Source organism: Schistocerca nitens, chromosome 4 (assembly GCF_023898315.1).
Source record: "Schistocerca nitens isolate TAMUIC-IGC-003100 chromosome 4, iqSchNite1.1, whole genome shotgun sequence".
Taxonomy (NCBI): Eukaryota; Metazoa; Arthropoda; class Insecta; order Orthoptera; family Acrididae; genus Schistocerca; species Schistocerca nitens.
The window spans coordinates 719,286,995-719,307,460 of NC_064617.1; the positions used below are offsets into that span (position 1 = coordinate 719,286,995).

The window sequence follows — 20,466 nt, forward strand, 5'->3', positions numbered from 1 at the left end:
GTAGCTCAGCCGGTAGAGCGCTAGACTTTCAACCAAAGGGTCCCGGGTTCAAACCCCCGTCCAGGCCAAAATTGATACACTGTCGTAACGGCTAATGTGCTGGCAACGGAAGCACTACAGAAACGAGTGAGGCCATGTCGTGTTCTTACGTCAGATTGCTTGAAAAGTTGCACTTGCCGAGAGACGCTTCTGCGACCGGCAGTCGCGGCCGAGTGGTTAAGGCGTCTGACTAGAAATCAGATTCCCTCTGGGAGCGTAGGTTCGGGTCCTACCGACTGCGTCCTTTTTTGTGTCAAGAGGTGAAGAACATCTCCAACGGAACCGTGAAATGAGCGAATACGTGGGAAACACTGCATTCGAGACGCTTGTGAATTTTACAATTGTCCAGTGAGTGTCGACAAAACACGTAGCTCCTCTGCTGAGACGTACAAACTGCTGCAATTTCACTTTACATCGTGTGTCAGCTTTCTTCGATAGTCTGTTACGACCCTAGCGTAATGAGTTTATAGACAGCAGTCAGACGACGTTTTAATAGTAACAGCTCCACGCAACGACCACCCAACAGTAAAGGACATGAGGCAATGTGTCAATATGCCTAAAGGGAGGGGTGTTCAGGTAACGTGAGCCCGGATAGCTCAGTCGGTAGAGCATTAGGCTTTTAACCTAAGGGTCCAGGGTTCAAGTCCCTGTTCGGGCGGAAATTTTAATACCTTGGTAGCCGCACGTCTCGTAGCGGTGTAAGCACTACGGAAAAGAATGCTGCTACGCCGTTTCCTGGCACTGCAGTGCTTTAAACAGTAGCAGTTGCATGTGTCGGGAGGATCTTCCGCTACTGGCAGTCGTGGCCGAGTGGTTAAGGCGTCTGACTCGAAATCAGATTCCCTCTGGGAGCGTAGGTTCGAATCCTACCGGCTGCGTGTGATTTTGCGTAAAAACGAGCAGAAATTTTCGCACACATGTGACATGCGTGGGTGAAAGCGGATCCAAACCAGTGACACCATTCTCAACAAGACGGAAATTTATGTTTCAGAATACTGTTTCGCGACGGCCGCTGTCTGTTGCGGCTCTCGGTTCACCTCGCACGGACGCTAGTACTTGCAGAAATCAGTCGCAGGCCCACGAACGCGCCCCCGTCATTTTGTCGCGCCGTCGCCGTGTTCGTGACTACGCAGATGTGCTTCAAAGTGTTGGACAGAGCGAGCATTCATTTCTTTTTAAGAATCGCAATTAAATTCATTCGAGTGTGGCAAAAGCAGTGGTGCAGCGTTTTCCTTTCTTAAGATCTCGCAGCTGCTTGCAAGTATGTCCATCGTTTAAGACGACAGAAAAGTAGCGTCAGCGGTGCGTCAGTGGGAAGTCGGTGAAGTCGCCATTGGAGCCGTAAGCCAGTAATTACGACACGCGAATCACTCAAACACCATTCAGCATGTACCACAATGCTCGGCCGAGGGACCGGGTAGCTCAGCCGGTAGAGCGCTAGACTTTCAACCAAAGGGTCCCGGGTTCAAACCCCCGTCCAGGCCAAAATTGATACACTGTCGTAACGGCTAATGTGCTGGCAACGGAAGCACTACAGAAACGAGTGAGGCCATGTCGTGTTCTTACGTCAGATTGCTTGAAAAGTTGCACTTGCCGAGAGACGCTTCTGCGACCGGCAGTCGCGGCCGAGTGGTTAAGGCGTCTGACTAGAAATCAGATTCCCTCTGGGAGCGTAGGTTCGGGTCCTACCGACTGCGTCCTTTTTTGTGTCAAGAGGTGAAGAACATCTCCAACGGAACCGTGAAATGAGCGAATACGTGGGAAACACTGCATTCGAGACGCTTGTGAATTTTACAATTGTCCAGTGAGTGTCGACAAAACACGTAGCTCCTCTGCTGAGACGTACAAACTGCTGCAATTTCACTTTACATCGTGTGTCAGCTTTCTTCGATAGTCTGTTACGACCCTAGCGTAATGAGTTTATAGACAGCAGTCAGACGACGTTTTAATAGTAACAGCTCCACGCAACGACCACCCAACAGTAAAGGACATGAGGCAATGTGTCAATATGCCTAAAGGGAGGGGTGTTCAGGTAACGTGAGCACGGATAGCTCAGTCGGTAGAGCATTAGGCTTTTAACCTAAGGGTCCAGGGTTCAAGTCCCTGTTCGGGCGGAAATTTTAATACCTTGGTAGCCGCACGTCTCGTAGCGGTGTAAGCACTACGGAAAAGAATGCTGCTACGCCGTTTCCTGGCACTGCAGTGCTTTAAACAGTAGCAGTTGCATGTGTCGGGAGGATCTTCCGCTACTGGCAGTCGTGGCCGAGTGGTTAAGGCGTCTGACTCGAAATCAGATTCCCTCTGGGAGCGTAGGTTCGAATCCTACCGGCTGCGTGTGATTTTGCGTAAAAACGAGCAGAAATTTTCGCACACATGTGACATGCGTGGGTGAAAGCGGATCCAAACCAGTGACACCATTCTCAACAAGACGGAAATTTATGTTTCAGAATACTGTTTCGCGACGGCCGCTGTCTGTTGCGGCTCTCGGTTCACCTCGCACGGACGCTAGTACTTGCAGAAATCAGTCGCAGGCCCACGAACGCGCCCCCGTCATTTTGTCGCGCCGTCGCCGTGTTCGTGACTACGCAGATGTGCTTCAAAGTGTTGGACAGAGCGAGCATTCATTTCTTTTTAAGAATCGCAATTAAATTCATTCGAGTGTGGCAAAAGCAGTGGTGCAGCGTTTTCCTTTCTTAAGATCTCGCAGCTGCTTGCAAGTATGTCCATCGTTTAAGACGACAGAAAAGTAGCGTCAGCGGTGCGTCAGTGGGAAGTCGGTGAAGTCGCCATTGGAGCCGTAAGCCAGTAATTACGACACGCGAATCACTCAAACACCATTCAGCATGTACCACAATGCTCGGCCGAGGGACCGGGTAGCTCAGCCGGTAGAGCGCTAGACTTTCAACCAAAGGGTCCCGGGTTCAAACCCCCGTCCAGGCCAAAATTGATACACTGTCGTAACGGCTAATGTGCTGGCAACGGAAGCACTACAGAAACGAGTGAGGCCATGTCGTGTTCTTACGTCAGATTGCTTGAAAAGTTGCACTTGCCGAGAGACGCTTCTGCGACCGGCAGTCGCGGCCGAGTGGTTAAGGCGTCTGACTAGAAATCAGATTCCCTCTGGGAGCGTAGGTTCGGGTCCTACCGACTGCGTCCTTTTTTGTGTCAAGAGGTGAAGAACATCTCCAACGGAACCGTGAAATGAGCGAATACGTGGGAAACACTGCATTCGAGACGCTTGTGAATTTTACAATTGTCCAGTGAGTGTCGACAAAACACGTAGCTCCTCTGCTGAGACGTACAAACTGCTGCAATTTCACTTTACATCGTGTGTCAGCTTTCTTCGATAGTCTGTTACGACCCTAGCGTAATGAGTTTATAGACAGCAGTCAGACGACGTTTTAATAGTAACAGCTCCACGCAACGACCACCCAACAGTAAAGGACATGAGGCAATGTGTCAATATGCCTAAAGGGAGGGGTGTTCAGGTAACGTGAGCCCGGATAGCTCAGTCGGTAGAGCATTAGGCTTTTAACCTAAGGGTCCAGGGTTCAAGTCCCTGTTCGGGCGGAAATTTTAATACCTTGGTAGCCGCACGTCTCGTAGCGGTGTAAGCACTACGGAAAAGAATGCTGCTACGCCGTTTCCTGGCACTGCAGTGCTTTAAACAGTAGCAGTTGCATGTGTCGGGAGGATCTTCCGCTACTGGCAGTCGTGGCCGAGTGGTTAAGGCGTCTGACTCGAAATCAGATTCCCTCTGGGAGCGTAGGTTCGAATCCTACCGGCTGCGTGTGATTTTGCGTAAAAACGAGCAGAAATTTTCGCACACATGTGACATGCGTGGGTGAAAGCGGATCCAAACCAGTGACACCATTCTCAACAAGACGGAAATTTATGTTTCAGAATACTGTTTCGCGACGGCCGCTGTCTGTTGCGGCTCTCGGTTCACCTCGCACGGACGCTAGTACTTGCAGAAATCAGTCGCAGGCCCACGAACGCGCCCCCGTCATTTTGTCGCGCCGTCGCCGTGTTCGTGACTACGCAGATGTGCTTCAAAGTGTTGGACAGAGCGAGCATTCATTTCTTTTTAAGAATCGCAATTAAATTCATTCGAGTGTGGCAAAAGCAGTGGTGCAGCGTTTTCCTTTCTTAAGATCTCGCAGCTGCTTGCAAGTATGTCCATCGTTTAAGACGACAGAAAAGTAGCGTCAGCGGTGCGTCAGTGGGAAGTCGGTGAAGTCGCCATTGGAGCCGTAAGCCAGTAATTACGACACGCGAATCACTCAAACACCATTCAGCATGTACCACAATGCTCGGCCGAGGGACCGGGTAGCTCAGCCGGTAGAGCGCTAGACTTTCAACCAAAGGGTCCCGGGTTCAAACCCCCGTCCAGGCCAAAATTGATACACTGTCGTAACGGCTAATGTGCTGGCAACGGAAGCACTACAGAAACGAGTGAGGCCATGTCGTGTTCTTACGTCAGATTGCTTGAAAAGTTGCACTTGCCGAGAGACGCTTCTGCGACCGGCAGTCGCGGCCGAGTGGTTAAGGCGTCTGACTAGAAATCAGATTCCCTCTGGGAGCGTAGGTTCGGGTCCTACCGACTGCGTCCTTTTTTGTGTCAAGAGGTGAAGAACATCTCCAACGGAACCGTGAAATGAGCGAATACGTGGGAAACACTGCATTCGAGACGCTTGTGAATTTTACAATTGTCCAGTGAGTGTCGACAAAACACGTAGCTCCTCTGCTGAGACGTACAAACTGCTGCAATTTCACTTTACATCGTGTGTCAGCTTTCTTCGATAGTCTGTTACGACCCTAGCGTAATGAGTTTATAGACAGCAGTCAGACGACGTTTTAATAGTAACAGCTCCACGCAACGACCACCCAACAGTAAAGGACATGAGGCAATGTGTCAATATGCCTAAAGGGAGGGGTGTTCAGGTAACGTGAGCACGGATAGCTCAGTCGGTAGAGCATTAGGCTTTTAACCTAAGGGTCCAGGGTTCAAGTCCCTGTTCGGGCGGAAATTTTAATACCTTGGTAGCCGCACGTCTCGTAGCGGTGTAAGCACTACGGAAAAGAATGCTGCTACGCCGTTTCCTGGCACTGCAGTGCTTTAAACAGTAGCAGTTGCATGTGTCGGGAGGATCTTCCGCTACTGGCAGTCGTGGCCGAGTGGTTAAGGCGTCTGACTCGAAATCAGATTCCCTCTGGGAGCGTAGGTTCGAATCCTACCGGCTGCGTGTGATTTTGCGTAAAAACGAGCAGAAATTTTCGCACACATGTGACATGCGTGGGTGAAAGCGGATCCAAACCAGTGACACCATTCTCAACAAGACGGAAATTTATGTTTCAGAATACTGTTTCGCGACGGCCGCTGTCTGTTGCGGCTCTCGGTTCACCTCGCACGGACGCTAGTACTTGCAGAAATCAGTCGCAGGCCCACGAACGCGCCCCCGTCATTTTGTCGCGCCGTCGCCGTGTTCGTGACTACGCAGATGTGCTTCAAAGTGTTGGACAGAGCGAGCATTCATTTCTTTTTAAGAATCGCAATTAAATTCATTCGAGTGTGGCAAAAGCAGTGGTGCAGCGTTTTCCTTTCTTAAGATCTCGCAGCTGCTTGCAAGTATGTCCATCGTTTAAGACGACAGAAAAGTAGCGTCAGCGGTGCGTCAGTGGGAAGTCGGTGAAGTCGCCATTGGAGCCGTAAGCCAGTAATTACGACACGCGAATCACTCAAACACCATTCAGCATGTACCACAATGCTCGGCCGAGGGACCGGGTAGCTCAGCCGGTAGAGCGCTAGACTTTCAACCAAAGGGTCCCGGGTTCAAACCCCCGTCCAGGCCAAAATTGATACACTGTCGTAACGGCTAATGTGCTGGCAACGGAAGCACTACAGAAACGAGTGAGGCCATGTCGTGTTCTTACGTCAGATTGCTTGAAAAGTTGCACTTGCCGAGAGACGCTTCTGCGACCGGCAGTCGCGGCCGAGTGGTTAAGGCGTCTGACTAGAAATCAGATTCCCTCTGGGAGCGTAGGTTCGGGTCCTACCGACTGCGTCCTTTTTTGTGTCAAGAGGTGAAGAACATCTCCAACGGAACCGTGAAATGAGCGAATACGTGGGAAACACTGCATTCGAGACGCTTGTGAATTTTACAATTGTCCAGTGAGTGTCGACAAAACACGTAGCTCCTCTGCTGAGACGTACAAACTGCTGCAATTTCACTTTACATCGTGTGTCAGCTTTCTTCGATAGTCTGTTACGACCCTAGCGTAATGAGTTTATAGACAGCAGTCAGACGACGTTTTAATAGTAACAGCTCCACGCAACGACCACCCAACAGTAAAGGACATGAGGCAATGTGTCAATATGCCTAAAGGGAGGGGTGTTCAGGTAACGTGAGCCCGGATAGCTCAGTCGGTAGAGCATTAGGCTTTTAACCTAAGGGTCCAGGGTTCAAGTCCCTGTTCGGGCGGAAATTTTAATACCTTGGTAGCCGCACGTCTCGTAGCGGTGTAAGCACTACGGAAAAGAATGCTGCTACGCCGTTTCCTGGCACTGCAGTGCTTTAAACAGTAGCAGTTGCATGTGTCGGGAGGATCTTCCGCTACTGGCAGTCGTGGCCGAGTGGTTAAGGCGTCTGACTCGAAATCAGATTCCCTCTGGGAGCGTAGGTTCGAATCCTACCGGCTGCGTGTGATTTTGCGTAAAAACGAGCAGAAATTTTCGCACACATGTGACATGCGTGGGTGAAAGCGGATCCAAACCAGTGACACCATTCTCAACAAGACGGAAATTTATGTTTCAGAATACTGTTTCGCGACGGCCGCTGTCTGTTGCGGCTCTCGGTTCACCTCGCACGGACGCTAGTACTTGCAGAAATCAGTCGCAGGCCCACGAACGCGCCCCCGTCATTTTGTCGCGCCGTCGCCGTGTTCGTGACTACGCAGATGTGCTTCAAAGTGTTGGACAGAGCGAGCATTCATTTCTTTTTAAGAATCGCAATTAAATTCATTCGAGTGTGGCAAAAGCAGTGGTGCAGCGTTTTCCTTTCTTAAGATCTCGCAGCTGCTTGCAAGTATGTCCATCGTTTAAGACGACAGAAAAGTAGCGTCAGTGGGAAGTCGGTGAAGTCGCCATTGGAGCCGTAAGCCAGTAATTACGACACGCGAATCACTCAAACACCATTCAGCATGTACCACAATGCTCGGCCGAGGGACCGGGTAGCTCAGCCGGTAGAGCGCTAGACTTTCAACCAAAGGGTCCCGGGTTCAAACCCCCGTCCAGGCCAAAATTGATACACTGTCGTAACGGCTAATGTGCTGGCAACGGAAGCACTACAGAAACGAGTGAGGCCATGTCGTGTTCTTACGTCAGATTGCTTGAAAAGTTGCACTTGCCGAGAGACGCTTCTGCGACCGGCAGTCGCGGCCGAGTGGTTAAGGCGTCTGACTAGAAATCAGATTCCCTCTGGGAGCGTAGGTTCGGGTCCTACCGACTGCGTCCTTTTTTGTGTCAAGAGGTGAAGAACATCTCCAACGGAACCGTGAAATGAGCGAATACGTGGGAAACACTGCATTCGAGACGCTTGTGAATTTTACAATTGTCCAGTGAGTGTCGACAAAACACGTAGCTCCTCTGCTGAGACGTACAAACTGCTGCAATTTCACTTTACATCGTGTGTCAGCTTTCTTCGATAGTCTGTTACGACCCTAGCGTAATGAGTTTATAGACAGCAGTCAGACGACGTTTTAATAGTAACAGCTCCACGCAACGACCACCCAACAGTAAAGGACATGAGGCAATGTGTCAATATGCCTAAAGGGAGGGGTGTTCAGGTAACGTGAGCCCGGATAGCTCAGTCGGTAGAGCATTAGGCTTTTAACCTAAGGGTCCAGGGTTCAAGTCCCTGTTCGGGCGGAAATTTTAATACCTTGGTAGCCGCACGTCTCGTAGCGGTGTAAGCACTACGGAAAAGAATGCTGCTACGCCGTTTCCTGGCACTGCAGTGCTTTAAACAGTAGCAGTTGCATGTGTCGGGAGGATCTTCCGCTACTGGCAGTCGTGGCCGAGTGGTTAAGGCGTCTGACTCGAAATCAGATTCCCTCTGGGAGCGTAGGTTCGAATCCTACCGGCTGCGTGTGATTTTGCGTAAAAACGAGCAGAAATTTTCGCACACATGTGACATGCGTGGGTGAAAGCGGATCCAAACCAGTGACACCATTCTCAACAAGACGGAAATTTATGTTTCAGAATACTGTTTCGCGACGGCCGCTGTCTGTTGCGGCTCTCGGTTCACCTCGCACGGACGCTAGTACTTGCAGAAATCAGTCGCAGGCCCACGAACGCGCCCCCGTCATTTTGTCGCGCCGTCGCCGTGTTCGTGACTACGCAGATGTGCTTCAAAGTGTTGGACAGAGCGAGCATTCATTTCTTTTTAAGAATCGCAATTAAATTCATTCGAGTGTGGCAAAAGCAGTGGTGCAGCGTTTTCCTTTCTTAAGATCTCGCAGCTGCTTGCAAGTATGTCCATCGTTTAAGACGACAGAAAAGTAGCGTCAGCGGTGCGTCAGTGGGAAGTCGGTGAAGTCGCCATTGGAGCCGTAAGCCAGTAATTACGACACGCGAATCACTCAAACACCATTCAGCATGTACCACAATGCTCGGCCGAGGGACCGGGTAGCTCAGCCGGTAGAGCGCTAGACTTTCAACCAAAGGGTCCCGGGTTCAAACCCCCGTCCAGGCCAAAATTGATACACTGTCGTAACGGCTAATGTGCTGGCAACGGAAGCACTACAGAAACGAGTGAGGCCATGTCGTGTTCTTACGTCAGATTGCTTGAAAAGTTGCACTTGCCGAGAGACGCTTCTGCGACCGGCAGTCGCGGCCGAGTGGTTAAGGCGTCTGACTAGAAATCAGATTCCCTCTGGGAGCGTAGGTTCGGGTCCTACCGACTGCGTCCTTTTTTGTGTCAAGAGGTGAAGAACATCTCCAACGGAACCGTGAAATGAGCGAATACGTGGGAAACACTGCATTCGAGACGCTTGTGAATTTTACAATTGTCCAGTGAGTGTCGACAAAACACGTAGCTCCTCTGCTGAGACGTACAAACTGCTGCAATTTCACTTTACATCGTGTGTCAGCTTTCTTCGATAGTCTGTTACGACCCTAGCGTAATGAGTTTATAGACAGCAGTCAGACGACGTTTTAATAGTAACAGCTCCACGCAACGACCACCCAACAGTAAAGGACATGAGGCAATGTGTCAATATGCCTAAAGGGAGGGGTGTTCAGGTAACGTGAGCCCGGATAGCTCAGTCGGTAGAGCATTAGGCTTTTAACCTAAGGGTCCAGGGTTCAAGTCCCTGTTCGGGCGGAAATTTTAATACCTTGGTAGCCGCACGTCTCGTAGCGGTGTAAGCACTACGGAAAAGAATGCTGCTACGCCGTTTCCTGGCACTGCAGTGCTTTAAACAGTAGCAGTTGCATGTGTCGGGAGGATCTTCCGCTACTGGCAGTCGTGGCCGAGTGGTTAAGGCGTCTGACTCGAAATCAGATTCCCTCTGGGAGCGTAGGTTCGAATCCTACCGGCTGCGTGTGATTTTGCGTAAAAACGAGCAGAAATTTTCGCACACATGTGACATGCGTGGGTGAAAGCGGATCCAAACCAGTGACACCATTCTCAACAAGACGGAAATTTATGTTTCAGAATACTGTTTCGCGACGGCCGCTGTCTGTTGCGGCTCTCGGTTCACCTCGCACGGACGCTAGTACTTGCAGAAATCAGTCGCAGGCCCACGAACGCGCCCCCGTCATTTTGTCGCGCCGTCGCCGTGTTCGTGACTACGCAGATGTGCTTCAAAGTGTTGGACAGAGCGAGCATTCATTTCTTTTTAAGAATCGCAATTAAATTCATTCGAGTGTGGCAAAAGCAGTGGTGCAGCGTTTTCCTTTCTTAAGATCTCGCAGCTGCTTGCAAGTATGTCCATCGTTTAAGACGACAGAAAAGTAGCGTCAGCGGTGCGTCAGTGGGAAGTCGGTGAAGTCGCCATTGGAGCCGTAAGCCAGTAATTACGACACGCGAATCACTCAAACACCATTCAGCATGTACCACAATGCTCGGCCGAGGGACCGGGTAGCTCAGCCGGTAGAGCGCTAGACTTTCAACCAAAGGGTCCCGGGTTCAAACCCCCGTCCAGGCCAAAATTGATACACTGTCGTAACGGCTAATGTGCTGGCAACGGAAGCACTACAGAAACGAGTGAGGCCATGTCGTGTTCTTACGTCAGATTGCTTGAAAAGTTGCACTTGCCGAGAGACGCTTCTGCGACCGGCAGTCGTGGCCGAGTGGTTAAGGCGTCTGACTAGAAATCAGATTCCCTCTGGGAGCGTAGGTTCGGGTCCTACCGACTGCGTCCTTTTTTGTGTCAAGAGGTGAAGAACATCTCCAACGGAACCGTGAAATGAGCGAATACGTGGGAAACACTGCATTCGAGACGCTTGTGAATTTTACAATTGTCCAGTGAGTGTCGACAAAACACGTAGCTCCTCTGCTGAGACGTACAAACTGCTGCAATTTCACTTTACATCGTGTGTCAGCTTTCTTCGATAGTCTGTTACGACCCTAGCGTAATGAGTTTATAGACAGCAGTCAGACGACGTTTTAATAGTAACAGCTCCACGCAACGACCACCCAACAGTAAAGGACATGAGGCAATGTGTCAATATGCCTAAAGGGAGGGGTGTTCAGGTAACGTGAGCCCGGATAGCTCAGTCGGTAGAGCATTAGGCTTTTAACCTAAGGGTCCAGGGTTCAAGTCCCTGTTCGGGCGGAAATTTTAATACCTTGGTAGCCGCACGTCTCGTAGCGGTGTAAGCACTACGGAAAAGAATGCTGCTACGCCGTTTCCTGGCACTGCAGTGCTTTAAACAGTAGCAGTTGCATGTGTCGGGAGGATCTTCCGCTACTGGCAGTCGTGGCCGAGTGGTTAAGGCGTCTGACTCGAAATCAGATTCCCTCTGGGAGCGTAGGTTCGAATCCTACCGGCTGCGTGTGATTTTGCGTAAAAACGAGCAGAAATTTTCGCACACATGTGACATGCGTGGGTGAAAGCGGATCCAAACCAGTGACACCATTCTCAACAAGACGGAAATTTATGTTTCAGAATACTGTTTCGCGACGGCCGCTGTCTGTTGCGGCTCTCGGTTCACCTCGCACGGACGCTAGTACTTGCAGAAATCAGTCGCAGGCCCACGAACGCGCCCCCGTCATTTTGTCGCGCCGTCGCCGTGTTCGTGACTACGCAGATGTGCTTCAAAGTGTTGGACAGAGCGAGCATTCATTTCTTTTTAAGAATCGCAATTAAATTCATTCGAGTGTGGCAAAAGCAGTGGTGCAGCGTTTTCCTTTCTTAAGATCTCGCAGCTGCTTGCAAGTATGTCCATCGTTTAAGACGACAGAAAAGTAGCGTCAGCGGTGCGTCAGTGGGAAGTCGGTGAAGTCGCCATTGGAGCCGTAAGCCAGTAATTACGACACGCGAATCACTCAAACACCATTCAGCATGTACCACAATGCTCGGCCGAGGGACCGGGTAGCTCAGCCGGTAGAGCGCTAGACTTTCAACCAAAGGGTCCCGGGTTCAAACCCCCGTCCAGGCCAAAATTGATACACTGTCGTAACGGCTAATGTGCTGGCAACGGAAGCACTACAGAAACGAGTGAGGCCATGTCGTGTTCTTACGTCAGATTGCTTGAAAAGTTGCACTTGCCGAGAGACGCTTCTGCGACCGGCAGTCGTGGCCGAGTGGCCAGTCAGCCGGCAGCCGCCGTAGCGGTCGGACGCAGGTTGTTTACGCTCTCGCCTGTGGCGGTCGCGTGCTGTTTGGTAAGTGTGCGCTTCGTTGCGTTGTTGTAGTGTGGAGTGATGACTTGCAAACGATTATAATGGATCAACTTATACGGAAAGACACATTGAAATTGAGTTTTGACCCGAACTATGCCCGGCCGAAGTCCTTTGAAGTTGAGTTATTTATTAGAGACGTTATGAAAATCACTATTGATGATATGGTTGGCATTCACCTTTCTATCGTCAGCAGTACGGTCTACCTAAAATTGTTCAGACCCGAGAAATGCGAGCAGGTCATTCAGTCTTGTGGAGGAGTTTTAAAGTTCAATCATTCTGACGGCAATGTTGGTGAAGTCAGAGTTTCGCTTGCCGGTCTTGGTGTGAGAACTGTTCGAATCTTTGAATTGCCATTCGAAATATCCGCTGATCAAATTAATGCCAAATTGAGGGAATATGGAACGGTCATCAGCAATACGGCAGACAAGTGGTCGAATATGCACATTTTCCCCGTGTTAAACGGTGTCCGGCAGGTGAAGATTGATATGTTGAAGCACATTCCGTCCTACATCACTGTGTGTGGCTACAGAGCCATAGTGATTTATGATGGGCAGCCGAGAACCTGTGCGGGATGTGGTTCCACCGAACATATCCGTGCTCAATGTGTCCAACGGCGCGTGGCACAAATACCGGCCGGTGAGCGTGGGCAGCAGGGCCCGACGTCTACGTTGCCTATAACATACGTCGCCGCCGCCCGGGCTAACGTTACCTCGGAACCTAGTTTCGATGTTTCGCTAGCGAGTTTGCGCGAAGTGCAGGAAGGCGTCACGCCGATGGATACGAACGACGTACCAACTGTTCCTTCTTCACACCCCTCGAAGGGGGACAATACTCCCTCGGAGCAGGGGCACTGACCGGACACCGAAAGTATTCATGCGGGCGTCTCGGTTCGAGAAGAAAAGTCCGACGTAGACCGGGTGGAGCCGAACGAGCTGGCTGGCCACCAGCCCCCGCGGTCTCCCAAATCACAGAAGAAACGCCGGCTAGCACATCAAGGGGCAGAAGCAAAGGCGCCAATATTGCGTGAAAAAGCGGACCACGTACGACAGAAAATGACTGAAGTGACTGAACCACCGTCGTCGGCAACCAGCAAAACGACAAAAAAATCCCGGACGGACGAATCGGACACTGATCACGGACGCTTACCCTCAGGAGACCCTGCGATAACAGATACAATGGATCAGAACCCTGTGCCTGACGTATCCAAGCTATCTGCTTGCGGTAAGCAAGCGGACAAGTTCGAGTGTGATTGGTCGGATGACGTGGAAGAGGGCGGTCGGGAAGAAGATTTCGTACAGGATCGGCGACGTATAGATAGTCCGTTATCAGAAGCTCCAGCTGATGTGTCCAACCAGCAGCAAACGGCTACCGCCGGTGTCGGCGCCGTGGCTGATGACGTAGACTTCTTTTAGATGATGTTAGCCATTAACATCCATAGTTGGCTTATTGTCACCTAGAACTCTGTTCTCATGCCGTCCTTGCAAGCTTACCGAATTGCGACATTGAACATCAATAAGATCAGTAGCCCACTAAACTTAAAAAATCTTCAAGATTTTCTCTATGCCGCTGATATTGATCTCATCATGCTGCAGGAAGTGACAAATATTAACCTTGACCGTATCACAGGCTACAATGCCGTCGTTAATCCTGGACATGGCACTGATCCAGGGACCGCGATCATGGCTAAGGAAGGGATAGTGATGTCACATATCGAGCGCCTGGCGTCTGGCAGAGGTATAGCGACTACTATCAATACTACTAGATTTATCAATCTCTACGCCCCTTCCGGCTCTGGGAGACGACGACAGAGAGCAGAGTTTTTTAAAGATGACATTGTGCCACTTTTTACACCACCTTCAGAACAACTTATATTCGCTGGTGACTTTAACTGTGTCCTCAGTCCCAAAGACCAGACGCCGAACTTCAATTCGTCCGCCGAGCTTCGCACTCTCATTGAAGAGTTGAATTTAATAGACACGTGGGAGCTTCGACACGGTGACAGGCCAGGATTCACATTCGTTACTGGCCACTCAGCTAGCCGCATCGATAGAATTTACGCATTATCAAGTATGAGGGAACATGTTTTGCAGGCAGAGCTATGGCCGACTGTCTTTACAGATCATGTGGCATATATATGTACCGTCAATTTAGCCAAACAAGGGACGTACAGGGCAAGGGGACCCTGGAAACTAAATGTAGCGCGGTTACCGGAACCCGGGTGTCACACAGTCTTCCGCAATACGTGGGCAGAATGCGAACGAAAGTTTCCCGCGTACGATTCTGCCATTACGTGGTGGGTCCAATGTGCGAAACCCGCCTTAACAAAAGCGATGAAGAGTTATTCCCGAGATCGATGTGCCTGGCAGAAGCAAACCCTGGAATTTTACTTTCAGTGTTTAAGAGATTTATATCGAGAAGATGCAACAGTAATAGCAAATCGTATGCATATTAAAAGAATACAGGCTACGATTCTAACCCTCAAACGGAAGCAATTGGAAGGCTGTAAAGTCAGGACACGTCTGCAAAACGCTGTACAGGACGAAACGACATCAATGTATCATGTTATTCGCGAACAGAAAAGGGGGCGCAGAAAGATATTGACAGAACTGCACACTGCAGATGGTCGACTCTTAAACCAACAGCGCGACATACGAGACGAGATTTATAAACATTTCACAGCACAGTTAACGGAACACCCAGTGGATATGGCGGCGCAGCAAGCCCTTCTGACACGCCGTTTTGCGACATTGAGCACGGCAGAAGCAGACGGCCTCGCTGCAGTCATCACTGAAGATGAAGTAGAGGACGCCATTCGAGGGAGCCCACAGAATAAATCGCCTGGCCCCGACGGATTACCGGCTGAGTTTTATCGAACCTTTCGTCACCATTTAGTTCCAAAGTTGACCTTGGTCTGTAATGATATCTTCAATGCTGGAAGTGATGTCCTAAGGGACTTCTGTGAGGGCATAGTGGTTTTGGTACCCAAAACCCCAGCGGGAAAGACAGTCGACAATCTCCGACCGCTTACATTACTTAATACCGATTATAAGATATTCGCGCGGGTCATGATGCAGCGATTCCGTACGGTACTTAGTACTGTCACGGGGGCCTACCAGACGAGCGTTGGGAACACTAGAAACATACAGCAGACGTTAACTGCATATCGAGATATCATAGCTACAGCCGCCGCTTGCGAAATGCGATGCGCTCTAGTCTCGTTAGATTTTGAGAAAGCATTCGATAAAATCAGTCACTCATATCTTCTGTGCGTGATGGAAGCAATGAATTTTCCACGGAAAGTTGTTGACACTGTTACACTGCTGCTGCGAAACGGTACGTCCAAGATCTGTCTCAACGGTCAACTCAGTAAACCTATTAACATCACTCGGTCGGTGCGACAAGGTTGCCCGATGTCAATGGCTTTGTTTGCAGTTGCTCTTGAACCCTTACTGTTCTCCCTGGCGCAAGACCTTCCGGGAATACGCATACATGGCCAGAAGATCGTATGCCAGGCATTTGCGGATGACGTCAGTTTCGTGGTGACGAAAGATGAAGATTTGGAACGCGCGTTTCAGCTGATATCCACTTATGCAGCCGCATCAGGAGCGAAAGTCAACTGTCAAAAGTCTGGCATTATGGAACTTGGTAGGGGACTCGAACTTGGCAATAGCCAATCACTAAAAAGAATGACAACATTTAAATGTCTCGGCATTGAATACGCGCGCACCATCCGCTGCACGTCTGCTCTTAATTATCGAAAATTATTGGCACAAATTCGGGCCGGCATACGGCAACATCATTTGCGCAATCTCAACGCCATACAAAGAGTGCTTTTAGTCAATACATACATTGTTTCTAAAGTGAATTATGTCGCGCAAATCCTGCCACTACCAAAGGTCATAGCACAACGAATGCTCGCAGCGCTCGGACACTTTGTCACTAGGGGACACATTTTCAAAGTCCCATTTGCAACCTTGACGCTCCCCTTGGGAAAGGGCGGCCTAAATCTGACTGATGTTTACCACAAAGCGAAAGCATTATATATCAGAAACATGTATAAACAATGGCAACGTTCACCAAATTCCCTAACGGCCCACCTTCTCAATGAAATTGCACCTGCCAGCATGATGCCTCCGGTAAACGTAAGTCACATCCCGACTGCATTTTGCCACTTTAGTACTTTTTTCCTCGAATACAGCTATATTCAAAGCAACATACCCGCGAATGATCTTTACAGGGTCAAAGCACTTTACAGCTGCCTGACGGACAGTAAGCCGCGCAACAGAATAGAAGTGAAGTATAGAGACTGCAACTGGGCTAAGATCTGGGAAAACATTCATGACGCACACTTACCATCGCAGGTGCGGTCTACATGGTACATGGCGGTCAATAGGATCATACCGACAAATTCAAAACTACACATGATCCACTTGGCAGACACTCCGAACTGCGTTCACTGTACTCTACTAGATACCATCGAACATCGCTTTCTATGCGACAATGTGAAAGACATTTGGCTTCTCTTTGCACGGAAGCTCTCAAGTATGCTGCGTACTGCACCTAGGATGATTACTCCAGCTGGACTCCTCACTCCCGATGCCGTTCCCTACCCCCCGGCAAAACGACGAGCAGTCAATTGGCTTCAAGGTCAGACGGTGTATTATATATTATCGGTGCCAGAAAAAAATAAAGAAGACTATTGGCTTTACCTCATAACTCAACACCAGCAACTTCAACGAATAGACAAATATAGAGAAAAGTATGCTTTCTTTCTCCTCCGAACGTTGACGTAGAGAGATATTCCTCCAGGGCGCCGTCGCAGTCCGAAAATTCTGATGGATGGCCCCTTCCCGAATATGATAGTCGCAATTAGGATTCGGATTGCGGCGATCGAACGGCCACGAACATGCAACGGACCACCCCGACAGTGGTGACGCTTTGGGGGATGATGCCTCTTCTGTCGAGAGCAATGCGAGACTGTTCTACAAGATCACCGTCGAAAATTGTAGATCTACTATCCAAATTATAAATTATTCTTTTCTTGTTTATTTAATTAGTAAGATTCGTTTATTGAAAAGAAGATGTGTTTACGTTATGTTTGACCTTCTCCTGTCAGAGGAAGAGTTGTTCCTTCTTGCTGTGGAAGACTCCAGCATCACAAGTTTATTTTCACACATTCAGTCTCCCTCGGAAGGTGATGAGTTTTCTAACATTCCTGCAGAAGATATCATTTGCTTTATTTTCCACATCACATATAGTGGCTTAACCAAATCACCACACGGATACTGAAGAGCATCCATTTGTTACATGATTAATTTTTTCTTTCAACGGAGATTTTTGCCAATGGCGGAGAAGCCGAGCCGATGAAGGCACTTTTGGCGAGCGTGAGGACGGGCTAGAAGGGGTGGATGGAGGCCCAAAAATAAAATAAAAAAAAAAAAAAAAAAATATAAAAAAAAAAAAAGTGGTTAAGGCGTCTGACTAGAAATCAGATTCCCTCTGGGAGCGTAGGTTCGAGTCCTACCGACTGCGTCCTTTTTTTGTGTCAAGAGGTGAAGAACATCTCCAACGGAACCGTGAAATGAGCGAATACGTGGGAAACACTGCATTCGAGACGCTTGTGAATTTTACAATTGTCCAGTGAGTGTCGACAAAACACGTAGCTCCTCTGCTGAGACGTACAAACTGCTGCAATTTCACTTTACATCGTGTGTCAGCTTTCTTCGATAGTCTGTTACGACCCTAGCGTAATGAGTTTATAGACAGCAGTCAGACGACGTTTTAATAGTAACAGCTCCACGCAACGACTACCCAACAGTAAAGGACATGAGGCAATGTGTCAGTATGCCTAAAGGGAGGGGTGTTCAGGTAACGTGAGCCCGGATAGCTCAGTCGGTAGAGCATTAGGCTTTTAACCTAAGGGTCCAGGGTTCAAGTCCCTGTTCGGGCGGAAATTTTAATACCTTGGTAGCCGCACGTCTCGTAGCGGTGTAAGCACTACGGAAAAGAATGCTGCTACGCCGTTTCCTGGCACTGCAGTGCTTTAAACAGTAGCAGTTGCATGTGTCGGGAGGATCTTCCGCTACTGGCAGTCGTGGCCGAGTGGTTAAGGCGTCTGACTCGAAATCAGATTCCCTCTGGGAGCGTAGGTTCGAATCCTACCGGCTGCGTGTGATTTTGCGTAAAAACGAGCAGAAATTTTCGCACACATGTGACATGCGTGGGTGAAAGCGGATCCAAACCAGTGACACCATTCTCAACAAGACGGAAATTTATGTTTCAGAATACTGTTTCGCGACGGCCGCTGTCTGTTGCGGCTCTCGGTTTACCTCGCACGGACGCTAGTACTGCAGAAATCAGTCGCAGGCCCACGAACGCGCCCCCGTCATTTTGTCGCGCCGTCGCCGTGTTCGTGAGTACGCAGATGTGCTTCAAAGTGTTGGACAGAGCGAGCATTCATTTCTTGTTAAGAATCGCAATTCAATTCATTCGAGTGTGGCAAAAGCAGTGGTGCAGCGTTTTCCTTTCTTAAGATCTCGCAGCTGCTTGCAAGTATGTCCATCGTTTAAGACGACAGAAAAGTAGCGTCAGCGGTGCGTCAGTGGGAAGTCGGTGAAGTCGCCATTGGAGCCATAAGCCAGTAATTACGACACGCGAATCACTCAAACACCATGCAGCATGTACCACAATGCTCGGCCGAGGGACCGGGTAGCTCAGCCGGTAGAGCGCTAGACTTTCAACCAAAGGGTCCCGGGTTCAAACCCCCGTCCAGGCCAAAATTGATACACTGTCGTAACGGCTAATGTGCTGGCAACGGAAGCACTACAGAAACGAGTGAGGCCATGTCGTGTTCTTACGTCAGATTGCTTGAAAAGTTGCACTTGCCGAGAGACGCTTCTGCGACCGGCAGTCGTGGCCGAGTGGCCAGTCAGCCGGCAGCCGCCGTAGCGGTCGGACGCAGGTTGTTTACGCTCTCGCCTGTGGCGGTCGCGTGCTGTTTGGTAAGTGTGCGCTTCGTTGCGTTGTTGTAGTGTGGAGTGATGACTTGCAAACGATTATAATGGATCAACTTATACGGAAAGACACATTGAAATTGAGTTTTGACCCGAACTATGCCCGGCCGAAGTCCTTTGAAGTTGAGTTATTTATTAGAGACGTTATGAAAATCACTATTGATGATATGGTTGGCATTCACCTTTCTATCGTCAGCAGTACGGTCTACCTAAAATTGTTCAGACCCGAGAAATGCGAGCAGGTCATTCAGTCTTGTGGAGGAGTTTTAAAGTTCAATCATTCTGACGGCAATGTTGGTGAAGTCAGAGTTTCGCTTGCCGGTCTTGGTGTGAGAACTGTTCGAATCTTTGAATTGCCATTCGAAATATCCGCTGATCAAATTAATGCCAAATTGAGGGAATATGGAACGGTCATCAGCAATACGGCAGACAAGTGGTCGAATATGCACATTTTCCCCGTGTTAAACGGTGTCCGGCAGGTGAAGATTGATATGTTGAAGCACATTCCGTCCTACATCACTGTGTGTGGCTACAGAGCCATAGTGATTTATGATGGGCAGCCGAGAACCTGTGCGGGATGTGGTTCCACCGAACATATCCGTGCTCAATGTGTCCAACGGCGCGTGGCACAAATACCGGCCGGTGAGCGTGGGCAGCAGGGCCCGACGTCTACGTTGCCTATAACATACGTCGCCGCCGCCCGGGCTAACGTTACCTCGGAACCTAGTTTCGATGTTTCGCTAGCGAGTTTGCGCGAAGTGCAGGAAGGCGTCACGCCGATGGATACGAACGACGTACCAACTGTTCCTTCTTCACACCCCTCGAAGGGGGACAATACTCCCTCGGAGCAGGGGCACTGACCGGACACCGAAAGTATTCATGCGGGCGTCTCGGTTCGAGAAGAAAAGTCCGACGTAGACCGGGTGGAGCCGAACGAGCTGGCTGGCCACCAGCCCCCGCGGTCTCCCAAATCACAGAAGAAACGCCGGCTAGCACATCAAGGGGCAGAAGCAAAGGCGCCAATATTGCGTGAAAAAGCGGACCACGTACGACAGAAAATGACTGAAGTGACTGAACCACCGTCGTCGGCAACCAGCAAAACGACAAAAAAATCCCGGACGGACGAATCGGACACTGATCACGGACGCTTACCCTCAGGAGACCCTGCGATAACAGATACAATGGATCAGAACCCTGTGCCTGACGTATCCAAGCTATCTGCTTGCGGTAAGCAAGCGGACAAGTTCGAGTGTGATTGGTCGGATGACGTGGAAGAGGGCGGTCGGGAAGAAGATTTCGTACAGGATCGGCGACGTATAGATAGTCCGTTATCAGAAGCTCCAGCTGATGTGTCCAACCAGCAGCAAACGGCTACCGCCGGTGTCGGCGCCGTGGCTGATGACGTAGACTTCTTTTAGATGATGTTAGCCATTAACATCCATAGTTGGCTTATTGTCACCTAGAACTCTGTTCTCATGCCGTCCTTGCAAGCTTACCGAATTGCG

The 20,466-nt window shown here is 49.8% G+C and overlaps 26 non-coding genes across 26 annotated transcripts; all 26 read left to right on the forward strand.

Annotated features, from left to right (window-relative positions):
* Positions 1 to 198: 198 nt before the first annotated feature.
* Trnas-aga (transfer RNA serine (anticodon AGA)) lies at positions 199 to 280 on the forward strand. Its single transcript has one exon. It is a non-coding gene; the product is annotated as a tRNA-Ser (tRNA).
* A 344-nt stretch (positions 281 to 624) lies between these two features.
* On the forward strand, positions 625 to 697 carry Trnak-uuu (transfer RNA lysine (anticodon UUU)). The gene has a single exon. It is a non-coding gene; the product is annotated as a tRNA-Lys (tRNA).
* Positions 698 to 835: 138 nt separating this feature from the next.
* Positions 836 to 917, forward strand: Trnas-cga (transfer RNA serine (anticodon CGA)). Its single transcript has one exon. It is a non-coding gene; the product is annotated as a tRNA-Ser (tRNA).
* A 737-nt stretch (positions 918 to 1,654) lies between these two features.
* On the forward strand, positions 1,655 to 1,736 carry Trnas-aga (transfer RNA serine (anticodon AGA)). Its single transcript has one exon. It is a non-coding gene; the product is annotated as a tRNA-Ser (tRNA).
* A 344-nt stretch (positions 1,737 to 2,080) lies between these two features.
* On the forward strand, positions 2,081 to 2,153 carry Trnak-uuu (transfer RNA lysine (anticodon UUU)). Its single transcript has one exon. It is a non-coding gene; the product is annotated as a tRNA-Lys (tRNA).
* A 138-nt stretch (positions 2,154 to 2,291) lies between these two features.
* Trnas-cga (transfer RNA serine (anticodon CGA)) lies at positions 2,292 to 2,373 on the forward strand. Its single transcript has one exon. It is a non-coding gene; the product is annotated as a tRNA-Ser (tRNA).
* Positions 2,374 to 3,110: 737 nt separating this feature from the next.
* Positions 3,111 to 3,192, forward strand: Trnas-aga (transfer RNA serine (anticodon AGA)). Its single transcript has one exon. It is a non-coding gene; the product is annotated as a tRNA-Ser (tRNA).
* Positions 3,193 to 3,536: 344 nt separating this feature from the next.
* Trnak-uuu (transfer RNA lysine (anticodon UUU)) lies at positions 3,537 to 3,609 on the forward strand. Its single transcript has one exon. It is a non-coding gene; the product is annotated as a tRNA-Lys (tRNA).
* Positions 3,610 to 3,747: 138 nt separating this feature from the next.
* Trnas-cga (transfer RNA serine (anticodon CGA)) lies at positions 3,748 to 3,829 on the forward strand. The gene has a single exon. It is a non-coding gene; the product is annotated as a tRNA-Ser (tRNA).
* Positions 3,830 to 4,566: 737 nt separating this feature from the next.
* Trnas-aga (transfer RNA serine (anticodon AGA)) lies at positions 4,567 to 4,648 on the forward strand. The gene has a single exon. It is a non-coding gene; the product is annotated as a tRNA-Ser (tRNA).
* A 344-nt stretch (positions 4,649 to 4,992) lies between these two features.
* On the forward strand, positions 4,993 to 5,065 carry Trnak-uuu (transfer RNA lysine (anticodon UUU)). The gene has a single exon. It is a non-coding gene; the product is annotated as a tRNA-Lys (tRNA).
* Positions 5,066 to 5,203: 138 nt separating this feature from the next.
* Positions 5,204 to 5,285, forward strand: Trnas-cga (transfer RNA serine (anticodon CGA)). The gene has a single exon. It is a non-coding gene; the product is annotated as a tRNA-Ser (tRNA).
* A 737-nt stretch (positions 5,286 to 6,022) lies between these two features.
* On the forward strand, positions 6,023 to 6,104 carry Trnas-aga (transfer RNA serine (anticodon AGA)). The gene has a single exon. It is a non-coding gene; the product is annotated as a tRNA-Ser (tRNA).
* Positions 6,105 to 6,448: 344 nt separating this feature from the next.
* On the forward strand, positions 6,449 to 6,521 carry Trnak-uuu (transfer RNA lysine (anticodon UUU)). The gene has a single exon. It is a non-coding gene; the product is annotated as a tRNA-Lys (tRNA).
* A 138-nt stretch (positions 6,522 to 6,659) lies between these two features.
* On the forward strand, positions 6,660 to 6,741 carry Trnas-cga (transfer RNA serine (anticodon CGA)). Its single transcript has one exon. It is a non-coding gene; the product is annotated as a tRNA-Ser (tRNA).
* A 726-nt stretch (positions 6,742 to 7,467) lies between these two features.
* Positions 7,468 to 7,549, forward strand: Trnas-aga (transfer RNA serine (anticodon AGA)). Its single transcript has one exon. It is a non-coding gene; the product is annotated as a tRNA-Ser (tRNA).
* Positions 7,550 to 7,893: 344 nt separating this feature from the next.
* Trnak-uuu (transfer RNA lysine (anticodon UUU)) lies at positions 7,894 to 7,966 on the forward strand. Its single transcript has one exon. It is a non-coding gene; the product is annotated as a tRNA-Lys (tRNA).
* A 138-nt stretch (positions 7,967 to 8,104) lies between these two features.
* On the forward strand, positions 8,105 to 8,186 carry Trnas-cga (transfer RNA serine (anticodon CGA)). Its single transcript has one exon. It is a non-coding gene; the product is annotated as a tRNA-Ser (tRNA).
* A 737-nt stretch (positions 8,187 to 8,923) lies between these two features.
* On the forward strand, positions 8,924 to 9,005 carry Trnas-aga (transfer RNA serine (anticodon AGA)). Its single transcript has one exon. It is a non-coding gene; the product is annotated as a tRNA-Ser (tRNA).
* A 344-nt stretch (positions 9,006 to 9,349) lies between these two features.
* Positions 9,350 to 9,422, forward strand: Trnak-uuu (transfer RNA lysine (anticodon UUU)). Its single transcript has one exon. It is a non-coding gene; the product is annotated as a tRNA-Lys (tRNA).
* Positions 9,423 to 9,560: 138 nt separating this feature from the next.
* Trnas-cga (transfer RNA serine (anticodon CGA)) lies at positions 9,561 to 9,642 on the forward strand. The gene has a single exon. It is a non-coding gene; the product is annotated as a tRNA-Ser (tRNA).
* Positions 9,643 to 10,379: 737 nt separating this feature from the next.
* Positions 10,380 to 10,461, forward strand: Trnas-aga (transfer RNA serine (anticodon AGA)). Its single transcript has one exon. It is a non-coding gene; the product is annotated as a tRNA-Ser (tRNA).
* Positions 10,462 to 10,805: 344 nt separating this feature from the next.
* Trnak-uuu (transfer RNA lysine (anticodon UUU)) lies at positions 10,806 to 10,878 on the forward strand. The gene has a single exon. It is a non-coding gene; the product is annotated as a tRNA-Lys (tRNA).
* Positions 10,879 to 11,016: 138 nt separating this feature from the next.
* On the forward strand, positions 11,017 to 11,098 carry Trnas-cga (transfer RNA serine (anticodon CGA)). The gene has a single exon. It is a non-coding gene; the product is annotated as a tRNA-Ser (tRNA).
* A 6,727-nt stretch (positions 11,099 to 17,825) lies between these two features.
* On the forward strand, positions 17,826 to 17,898 carry Trnak-uuu (transfer RNA lysine (anticodon UUU)). Its single transcript has one exon. It is a non-coding gene; the product is annotated as a tRNA-Lys (tRNA).
* Positions 17,899 to 18,036: 138 nt separating this feature from the next.
* Trnas-cga (transfer RNA serine (anticodon CGA)) lies at positions 18,037 to 18,118 on the forward strand. The gene has a single exon. It is a non-coding gene; the product is annotated as a tRNA-Ser (tRNA).
* Positions 18,119 to 20,466: the final 2,348 nt, after the last annotated feature.